This window comes from Phyllobates terribilis, unplaced genomic scaffold (assembly GCF_046119375.1).
Source record: "Phyllobates terribilis strain yellow unplaced genomic scaffold, ASM4611937v1 Scaffold_1__5_contigs__length_1240528914, whole genome shotgun sequence".
NCBI lineage: Eukaryota > Metazoa > Chordata > Amphibia > Anura > Dendrobatidae > Phyllobates > Phyllobates terribilis.
In genome coordinates this window covers 725,516,252-725,540,481 of record NW_027362761.1, presented here as the reverse complement: position 1 = coordinate 725,540,481, position 24,230 = coordinate 725,516,252, and positions in this window count along the sequence as shown.

The window sequence follows — 24,230 nt, the reverse complement described above, 5'->3', positions numbered from 1 at the left end:
CTTCTGCACAGCACAACTGATGGTCCCAACCCCATTTATAAGGCAAGAAATCCCACTTATTAAACCTGACTGGGCACACCTGTGAAGTGAAAACCATTTCCGGTGACTACCTCTTGAAGTTCATCAAGAGAATGCCAAGAGTGTGCAAAGTAGTCATCAAAGCAAAAGGTGGCTACTTTGAAGAACCTAGAATATAAGACATATTTTCAGTTGTTTCATACTTTTTTGTTAAGCATATAATTCCACATGTGTTAATTCATAGTTTTGATGCCTTCAGTGTGAACCTACAATTTTCATAGTCATGAAAAAGCAGAAAAATCTTTAAAATGAGAAGGTGTATCCAAACTTTTGGTCTGTACTGTATATGCCCCTATCCTGGTATATATGCCCCCCCATCCTGATATATGTGGCCCCCATCCCCATCCTGGTATATATGGCCCCCATCCCAATCCTGGTATACATGGCCCCCATTCTGGTATACATGGTCCCCCATCCCCATCCTGGTATACATGGCCCCCCATCCTGGTATACATGACCCCCATCCTCATCCTGGTAAACATGGCCCCCCATCACCATCTTGGTATGCATGCCCCCCCATCCCCATCCTGGTATACATGAATCCCCCATCCTGGTATGCATGGCCCCCCATCCTGGTATGCATGGTTCCCCATCCTGGTATGCATGGCACCTCCATTCCCATCCTGGTATGCATGGCACTACATCCCCATCCTGGTATGCATGGCACCCCCATCCCAATCACGCTGCACACATAAAAAAAAAAAAAATGATTCTACTCACCTTCCTTCCCTCTGCTCCAGTGCTGCGTCCTGTTCTGATGCCAGCAGCTGATCTCAGCGTGTGAGCAGCGCATGACATCACTGCCATGCGCCCTCACACACTGAGGTCAGCTGCCAGAATATTCACTGCTCCCCATGCCGAACTATGGCATGGGGAGCAGTGAATATTCATTTTCCTTAACACACTGTTAGCCGCAGCCACCGGCTCATACAGCGGCTGGGTGATCACGTATGCCCGCTATTAAAAAGAATTAATATTCACTGCTACCCACTCCCATGGGCATGGAGAGCAATGAATATTCATTCTCTTTAATAGTGGGCACACACGATAGCCCAGCAGCTGCAGGAGCCGGTGGCTGCAGCTAACAGTGTGCGCGCTATTAAGGAAAATGAATATTCACTGCTCCCCACACACATGAGCGTTGGGCGCACTGAATATTAATTTTCTTTAACGGTGGGCACAATGTTAACTGCAGCAGGCCGCTCCTGCCTCCTGTGACCTACTCCTCTGCCGCTGCCGCTAAGGTGCCGTACATCCGGACTATAAGACGTACGCCCCACTTTCCTCCAAAATTTTGGAGGAAAAAGGTGCATCTTATAGCCCGAAAAATACAGTATGTGTACAATTATTTAATTTTATGACATGTTAAAGCATTTTAATAGGAAAAATTATGTATTTGCTTTTTTTTTTATTTTTACGAACATGTAGTCTGGTATATTACACTGCAAAACTTCTACATTACACACAGCCCACACATTCCACATATTAGACAACGACGGTACACAAAGTTCTTACAATTTAGATGCATATAGCACACATGATTTACATTAAACATACACGGCTAACATATTAGACTCATGCAGGCATCACACACTGCTTACATTTTAAATACATGCAGTTCACACACTGCTAGCATATTAGATACATAAAAGGCAAAAACTGAATACATATTACACACATGCAGGACACTCACCGTTTACAAATTACAGACACATGCTCCACACCCTGCTTTCATATTACACACATGCAACACACACTGCTTACATATTACACACATGCAACACACACTGCTTACATATTACACACATGCAGCACAAACTGCTTTCATATTACACACATGCAGCACAAACTGCTTACATATTACACACATGCAACACAAACTGCTTACATATTACACACATGCAACACACACTGCTTACATATTACACACATGCAACACACACTGCTTACATATTACACACATGCAGCACAAACTGCTTTCATATTACACACATGCAGCACAAACTGCTTACATATTACACACATGCAACACAAACTGCTTACATATTACACACATGCAACACAAACTGCTTACATATTACACACATGCAACACAAACTGCTTACATATTACACACATGCAACATACACTGCTTACATATTACACACATGCAACACAAACTGCTTACATATTACACACATGCAGCACACTCATCACTTACATTTTACACACATAGAAATAGAATCTGGCACTCTAATTTTTAAAAAGTGTTGATTTATTCATAAGAATATGATCCATAAAGAGTTCATGAGATGCAATGCATAAAGTAACGTTTCAGTCGTACAACTTCGACCTACATGTAAGGCTGTAAATTCATGTTTGCTTTTGTGTTCTGTTTTCTGGCTAATATTTCGAGAACGTTATTGTATTATGTTTTCTGGCGAATTTGCTAAGAACAGTAGATCTTAGAGACCAGAAACTCAGTGTAAAACTTCCCAAAGTTCCTGATTTATCTATGTGAAGAATTTTGGACAGATTAATCCAGTTGTTTGGTTTTAAATTAATATTTTCTTTTGCACTTCATTTTTTGACAAATCGCTTGAGAAATGGAAGGCCAAGAGGGCTGAAACCCAGACTAAAACCTTCCAAAGTCCCTGATTTATCTGTGGAAAATATGGGGCAGATTACTCCAGTCGTTTGGTTGTAAATTAATATTTATGTTTGTGTTCAAATTTTGGGCGTATATCTTGAGAAAGGTAGGCCTAGAGAACTGAAACCTGGTGTAAAGCCTTCTGAAGTTCCTGATGTACCTATGTGGTAAATTTGGGACAGAGTCGTCCAGTCATTTGGCCTTAAATTGATATTTGTGTTTTGTTTTTTTAGCGACTATCTCAAGGTCCAAGATAGCTGAAAAAGGGGTAAAAGTGAGAGTGTAAACCTTCTAAGGTGCTTAAATTACTTATGTGCCAAATCTGGTGCAGATTGCTCCAGTCATTTGGCAGTCCATAAAGAATGGATATTGGACAACAGACATAAGAAATACATTTTTATATAGCGATAGAATGAGATAATTAGGGGATAAGTCTCCTATAAAAACCTATAAGTGGTTTAATTTAAGTTTTGGTGGTGACAGACTCCCTTGAACACCAGACAGAACTGCGTATCACTTCATAGCACTTTACCTTCAGCAAGAGGAGGCAATAGGCTTGCATTGATCCAGCTCCCCTATTATATTCAACTGTATCTGTATGCAGTTGAAATTGGGACTTTAGGCCAATTTCCAGGTCACCAACCCCAGGAATGTCCCATTGGATCCAGGACAGATCAAAGCAATGGTTATAGTAGCTGTCTCCCCTCAGCTGGGTTCCCAGTTAGTTCCTAAATAATCCGGCTTCCCCAGCCTAGGGAACAGTTATTTTTGTAAAAGACATGGGTTGCCTTCAGTATCGCCAGAGTCAGAGCACATTGCTGCTGGGGGATGGCGTCAAGACTGGAAAAGTGTCATAACGCTGTAACTGTCAGCATTTATGATACAGTGGGAAGATAAACAGAGCAGTGTTGCAGGCCACAGCTCCAGTGTTACTTTCCAACCAGCAAGAGGCAGAATTACTGTGTGATGCCGCCACCTATTGGGTGAACTAATTATGTCTTCTCTGAAATGGGGTAGAGATAATTCTTACTGTTTCTGACTGCTTACTCATGGGCCTCTCCTTCCCTCTGAGCCCTTGTGCAACCAACTTGCTCAGCGGGCAGTTTTTCCCCTGTCATAACCTGTCTCCTTCATACATCTCTGATCTAATCTTCTGCTACCTCCCCACATGTAATCTACGATCCTTATAAGTCCTTTTTATCTTTTCACTCACTTGCACCTCACACAACCAACTCTAAGATGGTCACTCCATCTCATTTGCTTATTGAGTATTCTGGAACTTGCTTCCCCAACCAATCAAACTTTCTCCCAACCTTGAAACCATCAAGCACTACTCAACCTGAACACCCACATCTTTTTTTTCAAAGCCTACAGCCTTCAATAACCCTGCTGCTATGATACTGCAATGTGATCAGCTTCAACCCTCATTTGCTGTATATTATAAGGTCTCGTAGGCAAGGTTCTCTCCCCATTGTACCTTTCGGTCACTAACATAGTCATGATTAATTGTACTTAAAATTTACCTTGATATGTACTGTAAACCTTGTTTTAATTAATTGTGTTATGAAATAAATACTAATAATGGTACCCGGGGAATAGACACTGACAGTAGAGGGCCCTTGTGTAAGAACTGCATAAGGGTCCCTCTGACTCTGTAATTCATAATAAAGCACCAAATTATTTCTCATTAACAATGCACCAGTAATTGTGAGCTATGAAGTTTTTAGATCTTTCCTTTAGGCCTCATTCACACATCAGTATTTGGTCAGTATTTTACATCAGTGTTTGTATGCCAAAACCAGGAGTGGAACAATCAGAGGAAAACTATAATTGAAAGACTGACACCTGTCCATGGAGTTGCCAATAACAGTCGGGTCAGGGACAATAACAAAATCTTAGTCAAAATCATGCTCTTGAAAGAAGCAGTCTAAGTGCATTGATAAACTGTAAGTGCACTTCTAGCCTTATATGCATTTGGCTTCTATGCCAGATTTCCTATGACTGACACAAAAGATCTGTACAGAAAAGGATTTCCTTCCTATTTGGCAATAAGTGCCTATACAACCTTGCTACTACTTCCATATGTAAAAGCATGCTGACATGTTGCTTTTAATTCACAAACATTACTTAGTGCTGCATTTGTAGTATCACTGTCCATTTCTGCCTCATAGCAAATGTAAAAAATCCTGTATATTCAACTTACAGTCTACAAGTAAGAATATAATTGTAGCGTCGGCGTCCCTGCCTCCTGCTAGGCAGGGACGCTGTTCCCCTCACCTCTCCGCTCTGTGCCTGGCGTCTTCCTCCCGCTCTGCTGGCAGCGCGCGCTGCTTCCCGGCCACGGTGCTTAGGGCGCGCGCGCTCCCCCTCTCTTAAAGGGGCCGCGCGCGCCGTCCTAAGGAATCCCCGGCCAATGGCCGGAGGACTTCACCATATATAAGGCACCTCCTCCAAAATGGAGGTGCCCGAGCAATGTTGTTGCAAAGCCTTCACTCTGCTTCAGCCCTCAGGTCCCGTTTCCAGTTACCTGCCAGTCACCTGCCAGATTCCTGCCTGTTACCTGCCAGTCACCTGCCAGATTCCTGCTTGATACCTGCCAGATATCCGTTTACCTGCTTGCAAGTCTGCGGTCCGACGGTCTGCCTTCCGACACCTGTCAGTCTGTCTCTGGACCAGCCTGCCCGCTCACCTGGGAGCGCTCATCTGCTACCTGCCTGCTAGCCTACCTGGAGGCTCCGCCGTCACTTGCTGTGACCACCTGCCTGTCCAGAGACTCTTGTCTGCTCACCTGGGAGCGCTCATCTGCTACCTGCCTGCTAGCCTACCTGGAGGCTCCGCAGTCACTTGCCGTGACCACCTGCCTGTCCAGAGACTCTCGCCTGCTCACCTAGGAGCGCTCACCTGCTACCTGCCTGCTAGCCTACCTGGAGGCTCTGCCGTCACTAGCCGTGACCACCTGTCTATCCAGAGACTCTCGCCCGCTCACCTGGGAGCGCTCACCAGTCACCTGCCTGCTGTCCTTCTACCCAGAGACTGTCCCTGTCACTTGCCGTGAGTACCCGTCCTTCTACCCAGAGACTGTCCCTGTCACTTGCCGTGACTACCTGCCCTTCTACCCAGAGACTGTCCCTGTCACTTGCCGTGACTACCTGCCCGTCTTCCCTGGGAGCCACCCGCTTCCTTACAAGGAACGCCCCCTTGTATAGTTGCTCAGAGGTTCCTCCTCCCAGACCCGTTACAGTTTGCTCGGGCCATGGAATCCGGTGGCACCCAAGCTCCCTCGCTCTCGGACCTATGTCATGAACTGTCCCGTCAGAGGTCCCAACAGGAGTCCATCCTGAGTCACCTGCGGAGTGTCAACTCTCGCCTGGACACTCTGTCTGCTCCACCTGCAACCACCGCTAGTGTCATGACTCGCAACCCGGCAGCGCCGCTGCCCACCAATACCATGGTATCCTGTCCCGGACCCCGGTTTTCTGCACCTCCTCGTTTCGGAGGTGACTCCGCTCAAGCTCGGGGCTCCATAAACTAGTGCACCCTGCACTTTGAACTCTTGTCCCACCAGTTTATCTCCTACCGGTCCAAAGTAGCCTTTATCATGTCCCACCTCACGGGGGAGGCTCTGGCTTGGCTAAATCCTCTGTGGGAGAGAGGAGATCCCCTGGTGTCCGACCTGCCAGCCTTTCTCACGGCTTTCCGGGAAAGTCTTCGACGAACCCGGACGGAAGACCTCATCCGCATCGTCTCTGCTACGCCTCCGTCAAGGAGATCTCACCGTGGGCCAATATGCCATACGGTTCCGTACCCTTGCTTCGGAGCTGGCCTGGGATAACGACGCTCTGGTGTCTGTCTTCTGGGAGGGTCTGTCCGGCCGTATTAAAGATAAACTCGCCGGTCGGGACATTCCTACCACTCTCGACGACTTAATAACACTTGCCACCCGGATTGACATCCGATTCCAGGAGCGCGCCAAAGAGGTCACCCGTGAGAGGAGGTTTCCACGTCTAGCCCCCACCTTCCAGAAACCCGTCACTCCCTCCGTTACTCCCCAGGCACACTCACCTGAGCCTATGCAGGTCGACCAGACCAAGATGGTCAAAACCCGTCAAGACTTACGCCGTGCCGAGGGGAGCTGCTTCTACTGTGGCAGTAAGGAGCACCGGATCCGTTCCTGCCCAGAGAGGTCGGGAAACGCCTGTGTCTAGGATCGCTCAGAGAGGTCGCCCTAGACAAAAGTAAACCCTCTCCATCTCTGATGCTGTCAGTCTCTATCACCTGTGGAGAGAACCGCTATTTCGAACTGGCTCAACTTGACTCAGGAGCTGCTGGAAATCTCATTTCTCAGTCTCTGGTAGAGAAATACCGCATTCCCACCAAACCTCTGGCCGTACCTTTATCTGTCGCCACCGTGGATGGGGGCCTCTTACCACATCCCATCCAACTCATCACCGAATCCATAACTCTGCAGGTGGGAATGCTGCATTCTGAGAGCATCTTCTTTCATGTTCTGCCTGGACTCTCTCACGCACTCTTGTTAGGCCTACCTTGCCTCCAGAAACATGCACCCGTGCTTGACTGGCAGACCGGAGAAGTCCTTCGCTGGGGACAGGACTGCCATAGGACTTGTCTAGTTCCCGTTCATCCTGCTCGTCCTTCTCCTACCTCAGTCAGTCTACCCGGTCTACCGGTTCCCTATTGGTCTTATGCGGATGTCTTCAATAAAAAAGAAGCAGAGACATTACCCCCTCATAGACCATATGATTGTCCAATCGACCTGATACCCGGCTCTACTCCTCCCAGTGGGCGTATCTACCCTTTGTCCGCAGCGGAGACCCGGTCCATGTCAGAATATATTGAGGAGAATCTGGCCCGGGGATTTATCCGGAAATCTACCTCCCCGGCGGGAGCAGGCTTCTTCTTCGTCAAAAAGAAGGACGGCTCACTCCGTCCATGTATAGATTATAGAGGCCTTAACCAGATTACAGTGAAGAATAAATACCCCCTCCCGCTCATTCCTGAATTATTTGACCGCCTGAGGGGGGCTAGAATCTTCACCAAACTGGATCTCCGTGGGGCGTATAACCTGGTCCGTATCCGTCAGGGGGATGAGTGGAAGACGGCATTCAACACCCGGGACGGCCACTATGAGTACCTTGTAATGCCCTTCGGTCTCTGTAACGCTCCTGCTGTCTTTCAAGAGTTGGTCAATGACATCTTCCGTGACCTTCTCTACTCCTGCGTGGTGGTGTACCTGGACGACATCTTGGTCTTCTCTCCGGACCTTCCTACTCACCGGAGGGATGTTTGTCAGGTCCTGCTCAGGCTCAGGCAGAACCACCTCTACGCTAAATATGAGAAGTGCATCTTTGAGCAGACCTCTCTTCCATTTCTGGGCTACACAATCTCTCAGACCGGCCTACAAATGGATCCTGAGAAACTGCCATCCAGAAGTGGCCCCGACCAGAGGGGTTGAAGGCTATTCAGCGGTTCCTGGGCTTCGCCAACTATTACCGCCTCTTCATACCGCACTTCTCTTCCCGGACTGCCCCTATCTCTGCGCTCACCCGTAAGGGTACTAATCCCAGAAGATGGCCGCCCGAAGCTGAGGAGGCCTTTCTTTCCTTAAAACAGGCCTTCTCCTCCGCCCCGGTGCTGCATCGTCCGGACGGCAACAAACAATTCTTCCTAGAAGTTGACGCTTCCTCCTCCGGAGCCGGGGCGGTACTTACCCAAAAGTCATCTTCCGGAAGAATGGTAACCTGCGTTTTTTTCTCCAAACTCTTCTCCTCTTCTGAGCGCAACTATTCTATTGGAGACCGTGAATTGTTAGCCATTAAGCTGGCACTGGAGGAGTGGCGTTACCTGCTCGAGGGGGCTCTTCACCCGGTAATAATTTACACGGACCACAAGAACTTGGCTTACCTTCAGAGCGCCCAGAGACTTAACCCGCGCCAAGCCCGGTGGTCCTTGTTTTTTGCCCGCTTTGATTTTGTTCTTCATTTTCGCCCGGCAGACAAAAACATCAAAGCTGACGCCTTGTCCCGATTCTTCCTGGTATCTGATCTAGAGGAGGAACCTAAGCACATCATTGATCCCGCCAGAGTAATGCAAGTGGCTCCCGTGAATCTAAATCGTCTCCCTCCCGGTAAGATGTTTGTAACTGTATCTGATCGGAAGAAGGTCCTACACTGGGGTCACTCGTCTAAGCTAGCTGGCCACGCCAGTCAGAAAAAGACCCTCCAGCTCATTACCCGGCATTACTGGTGGCCTACCCTGCACAAGGATGTAATAGACTTTGTTTCTGCCTGTGTGTCCTGCGCCCGCAACAAAGTTCCGAGACACCTGCCAGCCGGTCACCTTCTTCCTCTTCCAGTACCTGCTGCCCCGTGGCAGCATATTGCTATGGACTTTATAACGGATCTTCCTGTCTCTGCCGGTTGTACGGTCATTTGGGTGGTCGCTGATCGCTTCTCCAAGATGGCGCACTTCATTCCCCTGCCGGGTCTCCCGTCTGCACCCGAACTGGCTAAAGACTTTATCCGCCACATCTTCCGTCTCCATGGCCTGCCCCTCCACATCGTGTCAGATCATGGGGTTCAGTTCACCTCACGCTTCTGGAGAGCCACATGTAAGTTGCTTGACGTCACTCTGGACTTCTCCTCCGCTTACCATCCTCAGTCCAATGGTCAAGTGGAGCGGATCAATCAGAACCTGACCAGTTACCTCCGGCACTTCGTTAATGCCCACCATTCGGACTGGTTGGATCTCCTACCATGGGCCGAGTTCTCTTACAATAATCACGAGAGCGAATCTTCCTCCAAATCCCCGTTTTTTGTAGTCTTCGGTCAGCATCCTCGGATCCCATTTCCCGTCTCCACCTCGGTGGACAATCCGGCTGCGGAATCTCTCGTTCGCGAATTCTCCTCCATTTGGGAGAGTACCCGATCCGCACTCCTTCAATCGTCCGAATGGATGAAAAAACACGCTGACAAGAAACGCCTGGATCCTCCACAATTCCGTCCTGGAGATAAAGTCTGGCTCTCGTCCAAATATGTCCGGCTCAAGATTCCCTCCTACAAGTTAGGGCCTCGGTTCATCGGCCCACTGGAAGTTATCAAACAGATCAACCCGGTGGCCTATAAATTAAAACTCCCGGCCAACTTACGGATCCCTAACTCCTTCCATGTATCTCTCCTCAAACCCGTGATACTTAACTCTTTTTCCAAGTCTACAGGTACGCCTCCTGCTCCGGTTTCCGCTGAGAACGAGTTTGAGGTAGAGAACATTCTGGCCACCAAAAGGGTAAGAGGAAAAACCTTTTTTCTGGTAGATTGGAAGGGGTTTGGTCCTGAGGAGAGAACGTGGGAGCCCCGGGAGAACATCCATGCCCCTCTCATCCTTGATAAATTTCTCTCTGGCCTAAAAAAGGGGGGGCCTAAAGGGGGGGGTACTGTAGCGTTGGCGTCCCTGCCTCCTGCTAGGCAGGGACGCTGTTCCCCTCACCTCTTCGCTCTGTGCCCGGCGTCTTCCTCCCGCTCTGCTGGCAGCGCGCGCTGCTTCCCGGCCATGGTGCTTAGGGCTCGCGCGCCCCCTCTCTTAAAGGGGCCGCGCGCGCCGTCCTAAGGAGTCCCCGGCCAATGGCCGGAGGACTTCACCATATATAAGGCACCTCCTCCAAAATGGAGGTGCCCGAGCAATGTTGTTGCAAGGCCTTCACTCTGCTTCAGCCCTCAGGTCCCGTTTCCTGTTACCTGCCAGTCACCTGCCAGATTCCTGCCTGTTACCTGCCAGTCACCTGCCAGATTCCTGCTTGATACCTGCCAGATATCCGTTTACCTGCTTGCAAGCCTGCGGTCCGACGGTCTGCCTTCCGACACCTGTCAGTCTGTCTATGGACCAGCCTGCCCCTCTCACCTGGGAGCGCTCATCTGCTACCTGCCTGCTAGCCTACCTGGAGGCTCCGCCGTCACTTGCCGTGACCACCTGCCTGTCCAGAGACTCTTGTCTGCTCACCTGGGAGCGCTCATCTGCTACCTGCCTGCTAGGCTACCTGGAGGCTCCGCCGTCACTTGCCGTGACCACCTGCCTGTCCAGAGACTCTTGTCTGCTCACCTGGGAGCGCTCATCTGCTACCTGCCTGCTAGCCTACCTGGAGGCTCTGCCGTCACTAGCCTTGACCACCTGTCTGTCCAGAGACTCTCGCCCGCTCACCTGGGAGCGCTCACCAGTCACCTGCCTGCTGTCCTTCTACCCAGAGACTGTCCCTGTCACTTGCCGTGAGTACCCGTCCTTCTACCCAGAGACTGTCCCTGTCACTTGCCGTGACTACCTGCCCTTCTACCCAGAGACTGTCCCTGTCACTTGCCGTGACTACCTGCCCGTCTTCCCTGGGAGCCACCCGCTTCCTTACAAGGACCGCCCCCTTGTATAGTTGCTCAGAGGTTCCGCCTCCCAGACCCGTTACAATAATATACTGTATATACAGTTAGGTCCATATATATTTGGACAGAGACAACATTTTTCTAATTTTGGTTCTAGACATTACCACAATGAATTTTAAAACAATTCAGATGCAGTTGAAGTTCAGACTTTCAGCTTTCATTTGAGGGTATCCACATTAAAATTGGATGAAGGGTTTAGGAGTTTCAACTCCTTAACATGTGCCACCCTGTTTTTTTGTGCCACCCTGAAACTCCTAAACCCTTCATCCAATTTTAATGTGGATACCCTCAAATGAAAGCTGAAAGTCCGAACTACAACTGCATCTGAATTGTTTTGTTTAAAATTCATTGTAGTAATGTCTAGAACCAAAATTAGAAAAATGTTGTCTGTGTCCAAATATATATGGACCTAACTGTATATATACAGTTGAAATCAGAAGTTTACATACACTATATGAAAAGACACATATGCATGTTTTTCTCAATATCTGACATGAAATCAGAATAAACTTTTCCCGTTTTAGGTCAATTAGGATTACCATAATTTTTAATATTTGCCAAATGCCAGAATAATGAGAGAGAATGTTTTAAGGCATTTTTATTACTTACTGCAAAGTCAAAAGTTTACATAGATTCCATTAGTATTTGGTACCATTGCCCTTAAACTGAATGACTTGGGTCAAACGTTTGGGATTTCCTTCCACAAGCTTCTCACAATAGTTGGTTGGAATTTGGGCCCATTCCTCCTGACAAAACTGGTGTAACTGATCCAGGTTTGTAGGTCGCCTTGCTCGCACCTGCCTTTTCAGCTTTGCCCATAAATTTTCAATAGGATTGAGATCAGGGCTTTGTGATGCCCACTCCAAAACATTGACTTTGATATCCTTAAGCCACTTTGTTACCATTTTTGCAGTATGCTTCGGGTCATTGTCCATTTGGAAGATCCATTTCTGCCCAAGCTTTAATTTCCTGGCTGATGTCTTGAGTAGTGTTAAGCGAATTTGTTCGGCATTTCAAATTCGGGTTTGTGTTCGGGGTTCCGGCTTGTTCTCGCAAAAAATCGGCTCCGCCTATGAACATCCCTGATTTGCCACGCTGTCACCCAGATGTTATCCACATAATCTTCTTTTCTCATAATGCCATCTATTTTGTGAAGTGCACGAGTCCCTCCTGCAGCAAAACAATCCCACAACATGATACTGCCACACCCGTGTTTCACAGTTGGGATGGTGTTCATAGGCTTCCAAGCTTCTCCCTTTTTCCTCCAAACGTAACGATGGTCATTATACCCAAAAAGTTACATTTTAGTTTCATCAGACCACAGGACGTCTCCAAAAATTAGGTCTTTGTTCCTGTGTGCATTTGCAAAGATGAATCTGGCTTTTTATGTTTCTTTTGGAGTAATGGCTTCTTCCTGGCAGAGAGGCCTTTCAGCCCATGTTGATACAGTACTCGTTTCACTGTGGATATTGACACAATCTTACCAGCTTCCACCATCATCTTCACAAGGTCTTTTGCTTTTGTCCTTGGGTTGATATGCACATGTCAGACTAAGGCATGTTCATCTCTGGGACACAGAATCCATCTCCTTCCTGAGTGGTATGATGGCTGGACATTCCCATCTTGTTTGTACTTGCGTATAATTGTTTGTACAGATGAACAAGGCACCTTCAAGTATCTTGAAATTGTACCCAAGGATGAGCCAGACTTGTGCAAGTCCACAATTCTCTTCCTGATATCTTGGCTGATTTCTTTAGACTTTCCCATGATGCTACACAAAGAAGCAGTGTGTTTCAGGTGTTCATTAAAATACATCCACAGGTGTGTCTCTAATTAACTCAGATGTTGCCAAAAAAACTATGGGCTGTCCAGAATGGTATAAAGGCATAATAATCTTAGTGTATGAAAATATATATATATATATATATATATATATACACACTACAGACCAAAAGTTTGGTCACACCTTCTCATTTAAAGATTTTTCTGTATTTTCATGACTATGAAAATTGTACATTCACACTGAAGGCATCAAAACTATGAATTAACACATGTGGAATTATATACTTAACAAAAAAGTGTGGAAAACTGAAAATATGTCTTATATTCTAGGTTCTTCAAAGTAGCCACCTTTTGCTTTGATGACTGCTTTGCACACTCTTGGCATTCTCTTGATGAGCTTCAAGAGGTAGTCACCGGAAATGGTCTTCCAACAATCTTGAAGGAGTTCCCAGAGGTGCTTAGCACTTGTTGGCCCTTTTGCCTTCACTCTGCGGTCCAGCTCACCCCAAACCATCTCGATTGGGTTCAGGTCTGGTTACTGTGGAGGCCAGGTCATCTGGCGTAGCACCCCATCACTCTCCTTCTTGATCAAATAGCCCTTACACAGCCTAGAGGTGTATTTGGGGTCATTGTCCTGTTGAAAAATAAATGATGGTCCAGCTAAACGCAAACCGGACGGGATAGCATGCCGCTGCAAGATGCTGTGGTAGCCATGCTGGTTCAGTATGCCTTTAATTTTGAATAAATCCCCAACAGTGTCACCAGCAAAGCACCCCCACACTATCACACCTCCTCCTCCATGCTTCACGGTGGGAACCAGGCACGTAGAGTCCATCCGTTCACCTTTTCTGCGTCGCACAAAGACACGGTGGTTGGAACCAAAGATCTCAAATTTGGATTCATCAGACCAAAGCACAGATTTCCACTGGTCTAATGTCCATTCCTTGTGTTCTTTAGCCCAAACAAGTCTCTTCTGCTTGTTGTCTGTCCTTAGCAGTGGTTTCCTAGCAGCTATTTTACCATGAAGGCCTGCTGCACAAAGTCTCCTCTTAACAGTTGTTGAAGAGATGTGTCTGCTGCTAGAATTCTGTGTGGCATTGACCTGGTCTCTACTCTGAGCTGCTGTTGACCTGCGATTTCTGAGGCTGGTGACTCGGATAAACTTATCCTCAAGCAGAGGTGACTCTTGGTCTTCCTTTCCTGGGGCGGTCCTCATGTGAGCCAGTTTCTTTGTAGCGCTTGATGGTTTTTGCAACTGCACTTGGGGACACTTTCAAAGTTTTCCCAATTTTTCGCACTGACTGACCTTCATTTCTTAAAGTAATGATGGCCTCTCGTTTTTCTTTACTTAGCTGCTTTTTTCTTGCCATAATACAAATTCTAACAGTCTATACAGTAGGACTATCAGCTGTGTATCCACCAGACTTCTGCACAACACAACTGATGGTCCCAACCCCATCTATAAGGCAAAAAATCCCACTTATTAAAACAGGGCACACCTGTGAAGTGAAAACCATTTCCGGTGACTACCTCTTGAAGCTCATCAAGAGAATGCCAAGAGTGTGCAAAGCAGTCATGAAAGCAAAAGGTGGCTACTTTGAAGAACCTAGAATATAAGACATATTTTCAGTTGTTTCACACTTTTTTGTTAAGTATATACTGTAATTCCACATGTGTTAATTCATAATTTTGATGCCTTCAGTGTGAATGTACAATTTTCATAGTCATGAAAATACAGAAAAATCTTTAAATGAGATGGTGTGTCCAAACTTTTGGTCTGTACTATATACATACATACACTGTGTGCAGAATTATTAGGCAAATTAGTATTTTGATCACATGATACTTTTTATACATGTTGTTCTACTCCAAGCTGCATAGGCTTGAGAGCCAATTACCAATTAAGTAAATCTGGTGATGTGCATCTCTGTAATGAGGAGGGGTGTTGACTAATGACATCAACACCCTATATAAGGTGTGCTTAATTATTAGCCAGCTTCCTTTCCTTTGGCAAAATGGGTCAGAAGAGAGATTTGACGGGCTCTGAAAAGCCCAAAATTGTGAGATGTCTTGCAGAGGGATGCAGCAGTCTTGAAATTTCCAAACTTTTGAAGCGTGATCACCGAACAATCAAGTGTTTCATGGCAAATAGCCAACAGGGTCGCAAGAAGCGTGTTGGCCAAAAAAGGCGCAAAATAACTGCCCATGAATTGAGGAAAATCAAGCATGAAGCTGCCAAGATGCCATTCGCCACCAGTTTTGCCATATTTCAGAGCTGCAACATTACTGGAGTATCAAAAAGCACAAGGTGTGCGATACTCATGGACATGGACAAGATAAGGAAGGCTGAAAAACGACCACCTTTGAACAAGAAACATAAGATAAAACGTCAAGAATGGGCCAAGAAATATCTTAAGACTGATTTTTCAAAGGTTTTATGGACTGATGAAATGAGAGTGACTCTTGATGGGCCAGATGGATGGGCCAGAGGCTGGATCAGTAAAGGGCAGAGAGCTCCACTCTGACTCAGATGCCAGCAAGGTGGAGGTGGGGTACTGGTATGGGCTGGTATCATCAAAGATGAACTTGTGGGACCTTTTCGGGTGGAGGATGGAGTGAAGCTCAACTCCCAGACCTATTGCCAGTTTCTGGAAGACAACTTCTTCAAGTAGTGGTACAGGAAGAAGTCGGTATCATTCAAGAAAAACATGATTTTCATGCAGGACAATGCTCCATTACATGCATCCAACTACTCCACAGCGTGGCTGGCCAGTAAAGGTCTAAAAGAAGAAAAAATAATGACATGGCCCCCTTGTTCACCTGATCTGAACCCCATAGAGAACCTGTGGTCCATCATAAAATGTGAGATCTACAGGGAGGGAAAACAGTACACCTCTCGGAACAGTGTCTGGGAGGCTGCGGTGGCTGCTGCACGCAATGTTGATCGAAAACAGATCAAGCAACTGACAGAATCTACGGATGGAAGGCTGCTGAGTGTCATCATAAAGAAAGGTGGCTATATTGATCACTAATTTTTTTGTTTTTTGTTTTTGCATGTCAGAAATGTTTATTTCTAAATTTTGTGCACTGATATTGGTTTACCTGGTGAAAATAAACAAGTGAGATGGGATTATATTTGGTTTTTATTAAGTTGCCTAATAATTCTGCACAGTAATAGTTACCTGCACAAACAGATATCCTCCTAAGATAGCTAAATGTAAAAAAAAAAAACCACTCCAACGTCCAAAAATATTAAGCTTGGATATTTATGAGTCTTTTGGGTTGATTGAGAACATAGTTGTTGATCAATAACAAAAATAATCCTCTAAAATACAACTTGAATAATAATTTTGCACACAGTGTATATATACTGTATATTTATTTACTTGCTGGCTGTAGATATATATTGCAAATGCTGCAGCACTAAGTACTATACCAGTAGTAAGGTTATATAGGCATATATATACAAAACATATCACAAAAGTGAGTACACCCCTCACATTTTTGTAACTGTTATTATATCTTTTCATGGGACAACACTGAAGATATGACACTGTGGTACAATGTAAAGTAGTCAGTGTACAGCTTGTATAACAGTGCAAATTTGGTGTGCCCTCTAAATAACTCAACACACAGCCATTAATGTCTAAACCGCTGGCAACAAAAGTGAGTACACTCCTAAGTGAAAACTGGCCAAATTGTGCCCAGTTAGCCATTTTCCCTCCCTGGTGTCATGTGACTCATTACAAGGTCTCAGGTGTGAATGTGGAGCAGGTGTGTATTTTTGGTGTTATCACTCTCACATTCTCTAATACTCATACTGGTCACTGGAAATTCAACATGTCACCTCCATGGCAAAAACTCTCTTGAGGATCTGAAAATATTAATTGTTTCTCTACATAAAGATGGCCTAGGCTATAAGAAGATTGCCAACACCTTGAAACTGAGCTGCAGCTCGATGGCCAAGACCATATAGTGGTTTAACAAGAGAAGTTCCACTGAGAGCTGGCCTCGCCATAGTTGACCAAGAAAGTTGAGTGCACATGCTCAATATCATATCCAAAGGTTGTCTTTTAAAAATAGACATATGAGTGCTGCCAGCATTGCTACAGAAGTTATGGGGAGCTGGCCTGTCAGTGCTCAGACCATAAATCGCACACTGCATCTAATTGGTCTGCATGGCTGTCATCCCAGAAGGAAGTCTCTTCTAAAGATGATGCACAAGAAAGCCCACATACACTTTGCTGAAGACTAGCAGACTAAGGACATGGATTACTGGAACCATGTTTTGTAGTCTGATGAAACCGAGATAAACTTATTTGGTTCAGATGGTGTCAAGCGTGTGTGGTGGCAACCAGGTAAGGAGTACAAAGACAAGTGTGTCTTGCCTACAGTCAAGTATGGTGGTGGGAGTGTCATGGTTTGGGTCTGGATGAGTGCTGCCGGCTGTGGGGAGCTACAGAATACCAGTATGCCAGCACTTCCAGGAATACTTCCTCTCCCGAGAGGTCATCTCATCAAGCTGTAGACATCACTCCAGAGCGCCATAGAGGGTGGGAGGACCCAGAAGAGGCAGCTGGGAGGCGGCAAGTGCGTTCTGAAAATGGGACTTATTAGACATACAGTAGGGAGAGGGATAGAGGCGATCTGTATGGAGATAAGGCAATTTATGGGGGCTCAGAATGGAGGAGTGGCAGTATAAGGGGCAGTCTGTTTGGAGATGGGGCAGTTTAGGGGGGCTCAGAATAGAGAAGGGGCAGTATAGGGAGTGCTCTAGAGATGGGGCAGCATAGGGGGGCTTTGTTTGGAGATGGGGCAGTATGAGGGTAGTATGGGGGGCTTCTTATTGGAAATGGGGCAGAATTGTAGACTCTGTAAGGAGAAGTGGCAATATGGAGGGTGCACCGTATGGAGATGGGGTAGTATGGGGGGAGACTTTTTATGGAAATGGGGCAATATGAGGGGGCTTTGTATGGAGATGGAGCAGCATGGGGGGGCTCCGTATGGTGATGAGGCAGTGTGGGTGGCTCTATGGAGTTGGGGTAATATAGGGGGGTCTCTGTATAGAGATGGGGGGGCTCCGTATAGAAATGAAGAAGTATGGGGGGCTCCTTATGGATATGGGGCAGTGTGGTGGGGCTCTATGGAGATGGGGTAGTATAGGGGGATCTCTGTATAGAAATGCGGCACTATGGGGGTCCCTGTATGGAGATGTCTGTGTATAGAGCTGAGGCAGTATGGGTGAGGGCTTTAAGGACATAGGGCAGTATGAGGGGTCAGTATGGAGAAGGGACAGCATGATATGAACAATGTGAAGAGGAGTTTCAGTATAGAGTTTAGGTGAAATAGTATGGAGGTCATAGTTCATAAATGAGGAAGGCATGGTGGGTATAACTCATAAGGGTGGACAGTGGGATGAATCTAGTTAGCAGAAGTGGACAGTGTGGTGGTCATAGTATATAAGGGGGACGGTGGGGTGGGAATATTTTATAGAAGAGAATAGTGTGGAGGCCATGTATTATAAAAGGGACAGTGTGAGGTAACTTTTTGTGCAAGGACCACAATGTGGGGCGATTATTTATTCAGGGGCTCAGCATGGGTGGTAATTTTTATTCAGGTGGCATTATAATGACACTGTTATTTTTAAGGGCACCGTGTCAAGATGTGCTGCAGAAGACCGGAGCAAAGGGAAGTCTGCAGAGACGAGCTGTGGCTGTGAAAAGTCATCATGGCATCAGGACCAGATGACCAATAAAGGATGAGAAGAACTCCAGTCAGAGAAGATGTCAACTAAAAGGTACCTAGATCTAAGCGTGCAATTACATTGGCCAATCGCCGCCTATAAGACGACTGCCAATCTGCTTTATGAAGCCAATTGGAAGTTGTTTAATAGCCTGTGTGTGACCCCTCTTTCATGTGTACACAACGTTTGTTCACATGATCATTCTGTGCAGGTAGAATAGCATTGTTTTCTGCAGCGCATATTTCCATAGTACGATGCGCTGCCCAGAAGGATCATATTTAATGAGAACCTGACAGCTCATACAATTAGTGGGCAGCATATATCGGGCATTGGTTGTATAAACGCCACAGCATTTCAGAGAAAAATATACTTTTAATAGCTGCCAGGGACCGAGCCGCACTGTTGACTAGTCGTACAGGTGTGTCTCCGGTGGCTTCTCCGCAGCTACTGCCCTAGAGTGACCAGTAATTCTGGTGATGTAGTCATGTAGCTGTATCATTCATTAATGTATTAGAGACATGATGATAGATCATGTCAGGGTCAGTGTGTTCGAGTAAAAATACAGCCATCTGAATGAGGCCATATATGTCAGCCGAAAGAGTATTTGACGAAAGTCCCCTTACACTTTAGACAGCTGTTCAATCATTCTTCTGGTGACTTTCTCTCCTGACTCTCCCATATACAGGAGCACTCACACTGCTGATTGCTCCTGTGTTCTGTATGAGAGAGCCTCTGCTAGACATTCTTATCACTTAGAGAACAAAAGGATGTACAGTCTGAAATGGGACATGCTGGATCCTTATCTTCCCAAACCAGGGGCGGATACTGACTGCTTGGGGCCCCTGTGCAAGAAATATATCTGGACCCCCACCTTTTATGACGACAAAGCTACAGATGTATATATAGCCACACACACACATATATACCTCTTACATAGCCTCCTTTATTATGCATATTGCTGCTCCTTATTACACAGTGCCCTCTCTTGTTATGTACAGCACCATCCCTTACATATTGAAATATCTATAGCGCCCTGTTCTTTATTACATACCTTCCTCTCTTGTTAGATATATAATGCAATGACGGCTGATGGAGCATGGGAAAGCTTCTTTTCTAATGGATGAGCCTTGATGGACTGGTCTTCTGCTTACCGGCTGCTCCATCAGCAGTCATTTTATATCTAACAAGAGATGACTATGTAATAAAAGATTGCACTGTGACTGACAAAAATAACAGGAATACGCTATGTAAGGGATAGCACTGTACATAACAGCAGAGGAAGCTATATAATAAGAGATGGCACCGTACATAGTGTGAAAGAGTCACTGGTGTGATTTATGAGGGGAGGTATGTGTCACTCAGGTTGCTCTCCTATGTGAGCTGAGACTTACTGAATTTCTGCCAGCTTGTTATATGCTGGGGGGTTAACGCTTTTAAAGGGTGAGGTTTTATGTGAATGACATAGAGATGGAAGGGACGTCATTCACCATACCTCCCCTCAGGGTGTGGCTGAGCATGGTTTAATTGCTCAGTCCTGTTTTTTTTTCTGTGTTGTGGTTTGGAGACGCAAGGTCTCCAGACTGGGAAAGCTTCAGCTCAGGACAGAGCTGAAGGCTGGGACTACACCCTGTGTGGGCGAGTTCCACATACATATGGACTGTGCTATCGTTTATCTTTTGTTGTGTCATTTTGCCAGTAAGGCCGTGTTTATTCTTGCTGGAGTTGCAGGGCTTTATGCCATATAATGAAGCTTGCAGAGAAAACCCGGTTCCTGAGTCTACTTCTGGAAGGGGTCGAGCGAGTCGTCTTATCACAATAGCTATAGAGGATGGTACGTAATAAGGGACGGTGTTATACATAATAAAAGAGGAAACTATGTAACTAAGGACGGCGCTATACATAATAAGTGAGTACACTATATACTAAGGGACTGTTTTATATATAATAAAGCTACATTCCTGCATCTGTGTGCAGTGTCAGTGTGCTGCCCGCTTTTAGAGACGCATTGAGCATGTCCTATTCTAATCCTCAAAATCGGATCAGAACAGGACATTCTCTGACCCTCACAGATCTCATTCTCAGATCCGTGATTTTCATGGATGTGTGAATGTATCTATAGAACTCTACAAGTCCATGGACCATCCGATAGAAAAATCTGGCAGCACATGGACATTTCACACAAATGTGAGAATGCAGCCTAAGGGATTTTGCAGATAACATTATCACTCCAACTCACACAGTGCAGATACAGAATAATACAGTCATGGCCAAAAGTATTGAGAATGAGACAAATAGTAATTTTTCCAAAGTTTACTGCTTCATTTTTTGTAATGGCAATTTGCATATACTCCTGAATGTCAAAGAGTGATTAGCTTAACAGCAATTACTGTACTTGCAAAGTCAATATTTGCCCAGAAAATGAACTTTAACCCCCAAAACACATTTCAACATCATTGCAGTCCTGCCTTAAAAGGAGCAGCTAACATCGTTTTAGTGATTGATCCATTAACACAGGTGTGGGTGTTGATGAGGACAGGGATGGCGATCAATCAGTCATGATTAAGTAAGAATGACATCACTGGACACTTTAAAAGGAGGCTGGTTCTTGGTATCATTGTTTCTCTTCAGTTAACCATGGTTATCTCTAAAGAAACACGTGCAGCCATCATTGCACTGCACAAAAATGGCCTAACAGGGAAGAGTATCGCAGCTACAAAGATTGCACCTCAGTCAACAATCTATCGCATCATCAAGAACTTCAAGGAGAGAGCTTCCATTGTTGTCAAAAAGGCTCCAGGGCGCCCAAGAAAGACCAGCAAGCGCCAGGACCGTATCTTAAAACTGTTTCAGCTGCGGGATCGGACTACCAGCAGTGCCGAGCTTGCTCAGGAATGGCAGCAGGCTGGTGTGAGTGCTTCTGCACGCACTGTGAGGCGGAGACTCTTTGAGCAAGGGCTGGTTTCAAGGAGGGCAGCAAAGAAGCCACTTCTCTCCAGAAAAAACATCAGGGACCGACTGATATTCTGCAAAAGGTACAGGGAGTGGACTGCTGAGGACTGGGGCAAAGTCATTTTCTCTGATGAATCCCCTTTTCGATTGTTTGGGACATCTGGAAAACAGCTTATTCGGAGAAGAAGAGGTGAGCGCTACCACCAGTCTTGTCTCATGCCAACTGTAAAGCATCCTGAAACCATTCATGTGTGGGGTTGCTTCTCAGCCAAGGGAATCGGCTCACTCACAGTCTTGCCTAAAAACACAGCCATGAATAAAGAATGGTACCAGAATGTCCTCCAAGAGCAACTTCTCCCAACCGTCCAAGAGCAGTTTGGCGCCCAACAATGCCTTTTCCAGCATGATGGAGCACCTTGCCATAAAGCAAAGGTGATAACTAAATGGCTCATGGAACAAAACATAGAGATTTTGGGTCCATGGCCTGGAAACTCCCCAGATCTTAATCCCATTGAGAACTTGTGGTCAATCATCAAGAGACTGGTGGACAAACAAAACCAACAAATTCTGGCAAAATGCAAGCATTGATTATGCAAGAATGGACTGCTATCAGTCAGGATTTGGTCCAAAAGTTGATTGAGAGCATGCCAGGGAGAACAGAGGTCTTGAAGAAGAAGGGGCAACACTGCAAATATTGATTTGCTGCATTAACTCATTCTAACTGTCAATATAACCTATTGGTACTCATAATATGATTGCAATTATATTTCTGTATGTGATATAAACATCAGACAAACACTAATAAAAACCAGAGGCCAGCAGATCATGTGAAAATATAATTTTGGTGTCATTCTCAAAACTTTTGGCCATGACTGTATTTACATCCAGGCACTTACAGCTGATGTCTCATCTGATCAGAGTCGGTTTCTGCTGCTTCTTCTCCATCTGGTCAGACCTTCATGTCGACATCTCCCACCTACGACTTGTTTTGTCACGATGATCTCCAGCCTAGAAAATAACAAGGTCACATATATTGTATACATACATGTGTCTCCCCCACACTGCGCCCCTGACTACAGATATGTACCCCCCCATTAATATACTATTAGCCATGCACCAATCAAAATATAAAGTGATAAGCAGCACTGTGCCCCCCATTAACTATAATCTCCACCGGCAAATAATATAAATTATTCAGTCTCTGTGACTTTCCCCAATTAACTCTAAGGCTATGTACACACGGAAAATATACATCGCTTTACAGTACAAGCAAAATGAAACCCCCATCATTGCTCTCTCCCAGCACCCTCATCATTGCTTTTTCCCAGCACACCTGTCATTGTTCTCTCCCAGCACCACCATCATTGTTCTCCCACCACCCCATCATTGCTCTCCCCACACCACCCCCATCATTGCTCTCCCCATTCTCATCATTGCTCTCCTCATCCCCATCATTGCTCTCCCCAGCCCCATCATTGCTCTCCCCAACCCCATCATTGCTCTCCCCAGCCCCATCATTGCTCTCTCCAGCCCCATCATTTCTCTCCCCATCGCCAAAATTGCTCTCCCCCACCTCCCCTCATTTCCCTGTTCCTCTCCCCAGCGTTTCAGTATATATATAAAAAAAAACAAAAAAAAAGCACAACTTACCTCTCAGCCTGCTCCCCTGCAGCATGCTCCTCGTTGCCGGAAACTTTCGCTCTGACCCAGGCGCGCGCTGCATGATGACGTCATCAAGCAGCGTGGACCTGTGTCAGGGAGGAAGTGCCGGACAGGAAGCAGAGGTGAGGACGGATCCCTCCAGCTCTGCTGCCATTTTTCTCCTGTCAGCAGTGGAACTGGAGAGATTGCTCCCTGCTCGCCGCATATGATGAGTGCAATCTGGCCATGGGTCCCCCCCAGAGCCTGGGGCTCCAAGAAGCAAGCCAGATTGCCCTCAATATTAGCCGCCCGGCAAGGTCCGCCCCAGTCCAAAACAATCATCAGTCAGGGGATCCCATACACATTAGTCAGTCTATTTTGGCAGGTTCTGCCAATATTAATCTACTGTATATGGGTGTCTTAACTACTATCTAAAGGGTATGTGCACTGTTAGAGTGTATGCACACATATCCTCGCAAGTTATTCAGGAAGACGCTTCAGGACATACCAACGTGTTTTGTCCTGAAGCAACATGTTTTTGCTTCATATTAGTCATTGTTTTTTATTTAAATTGTATTAGATAATCTGAAGAATGGTCCGGTCTTTTCTTTTAACGGCTTTGGAAACCTGAAGCTGTTAAAAGAAGCTCAAAAGACTGAACATTGTAAATTAATTTTTACACTGCAGTGCATGTGTTCATTCCTTTTAGCATTTATTTTGTGATTTTTCAGGGGTTACAGACTGGGACTGCCTGAAATAGACTTTGTGTGCACATACTTGATGTCTGATTTACTTTATTCCTGACCTGTTTGGTGTGTTCCTATGTTTTCATGATGCTGTTTGATCCCTAATGTTCTCAAACAAACCTCTGACGCCTTCAAAGAACAGCTGTAGTTATACTGAGACTAAATTACACACATGTGGACTCAATTTACTAATTATGTGGCTTCTGGAGGCAATTGGTCAC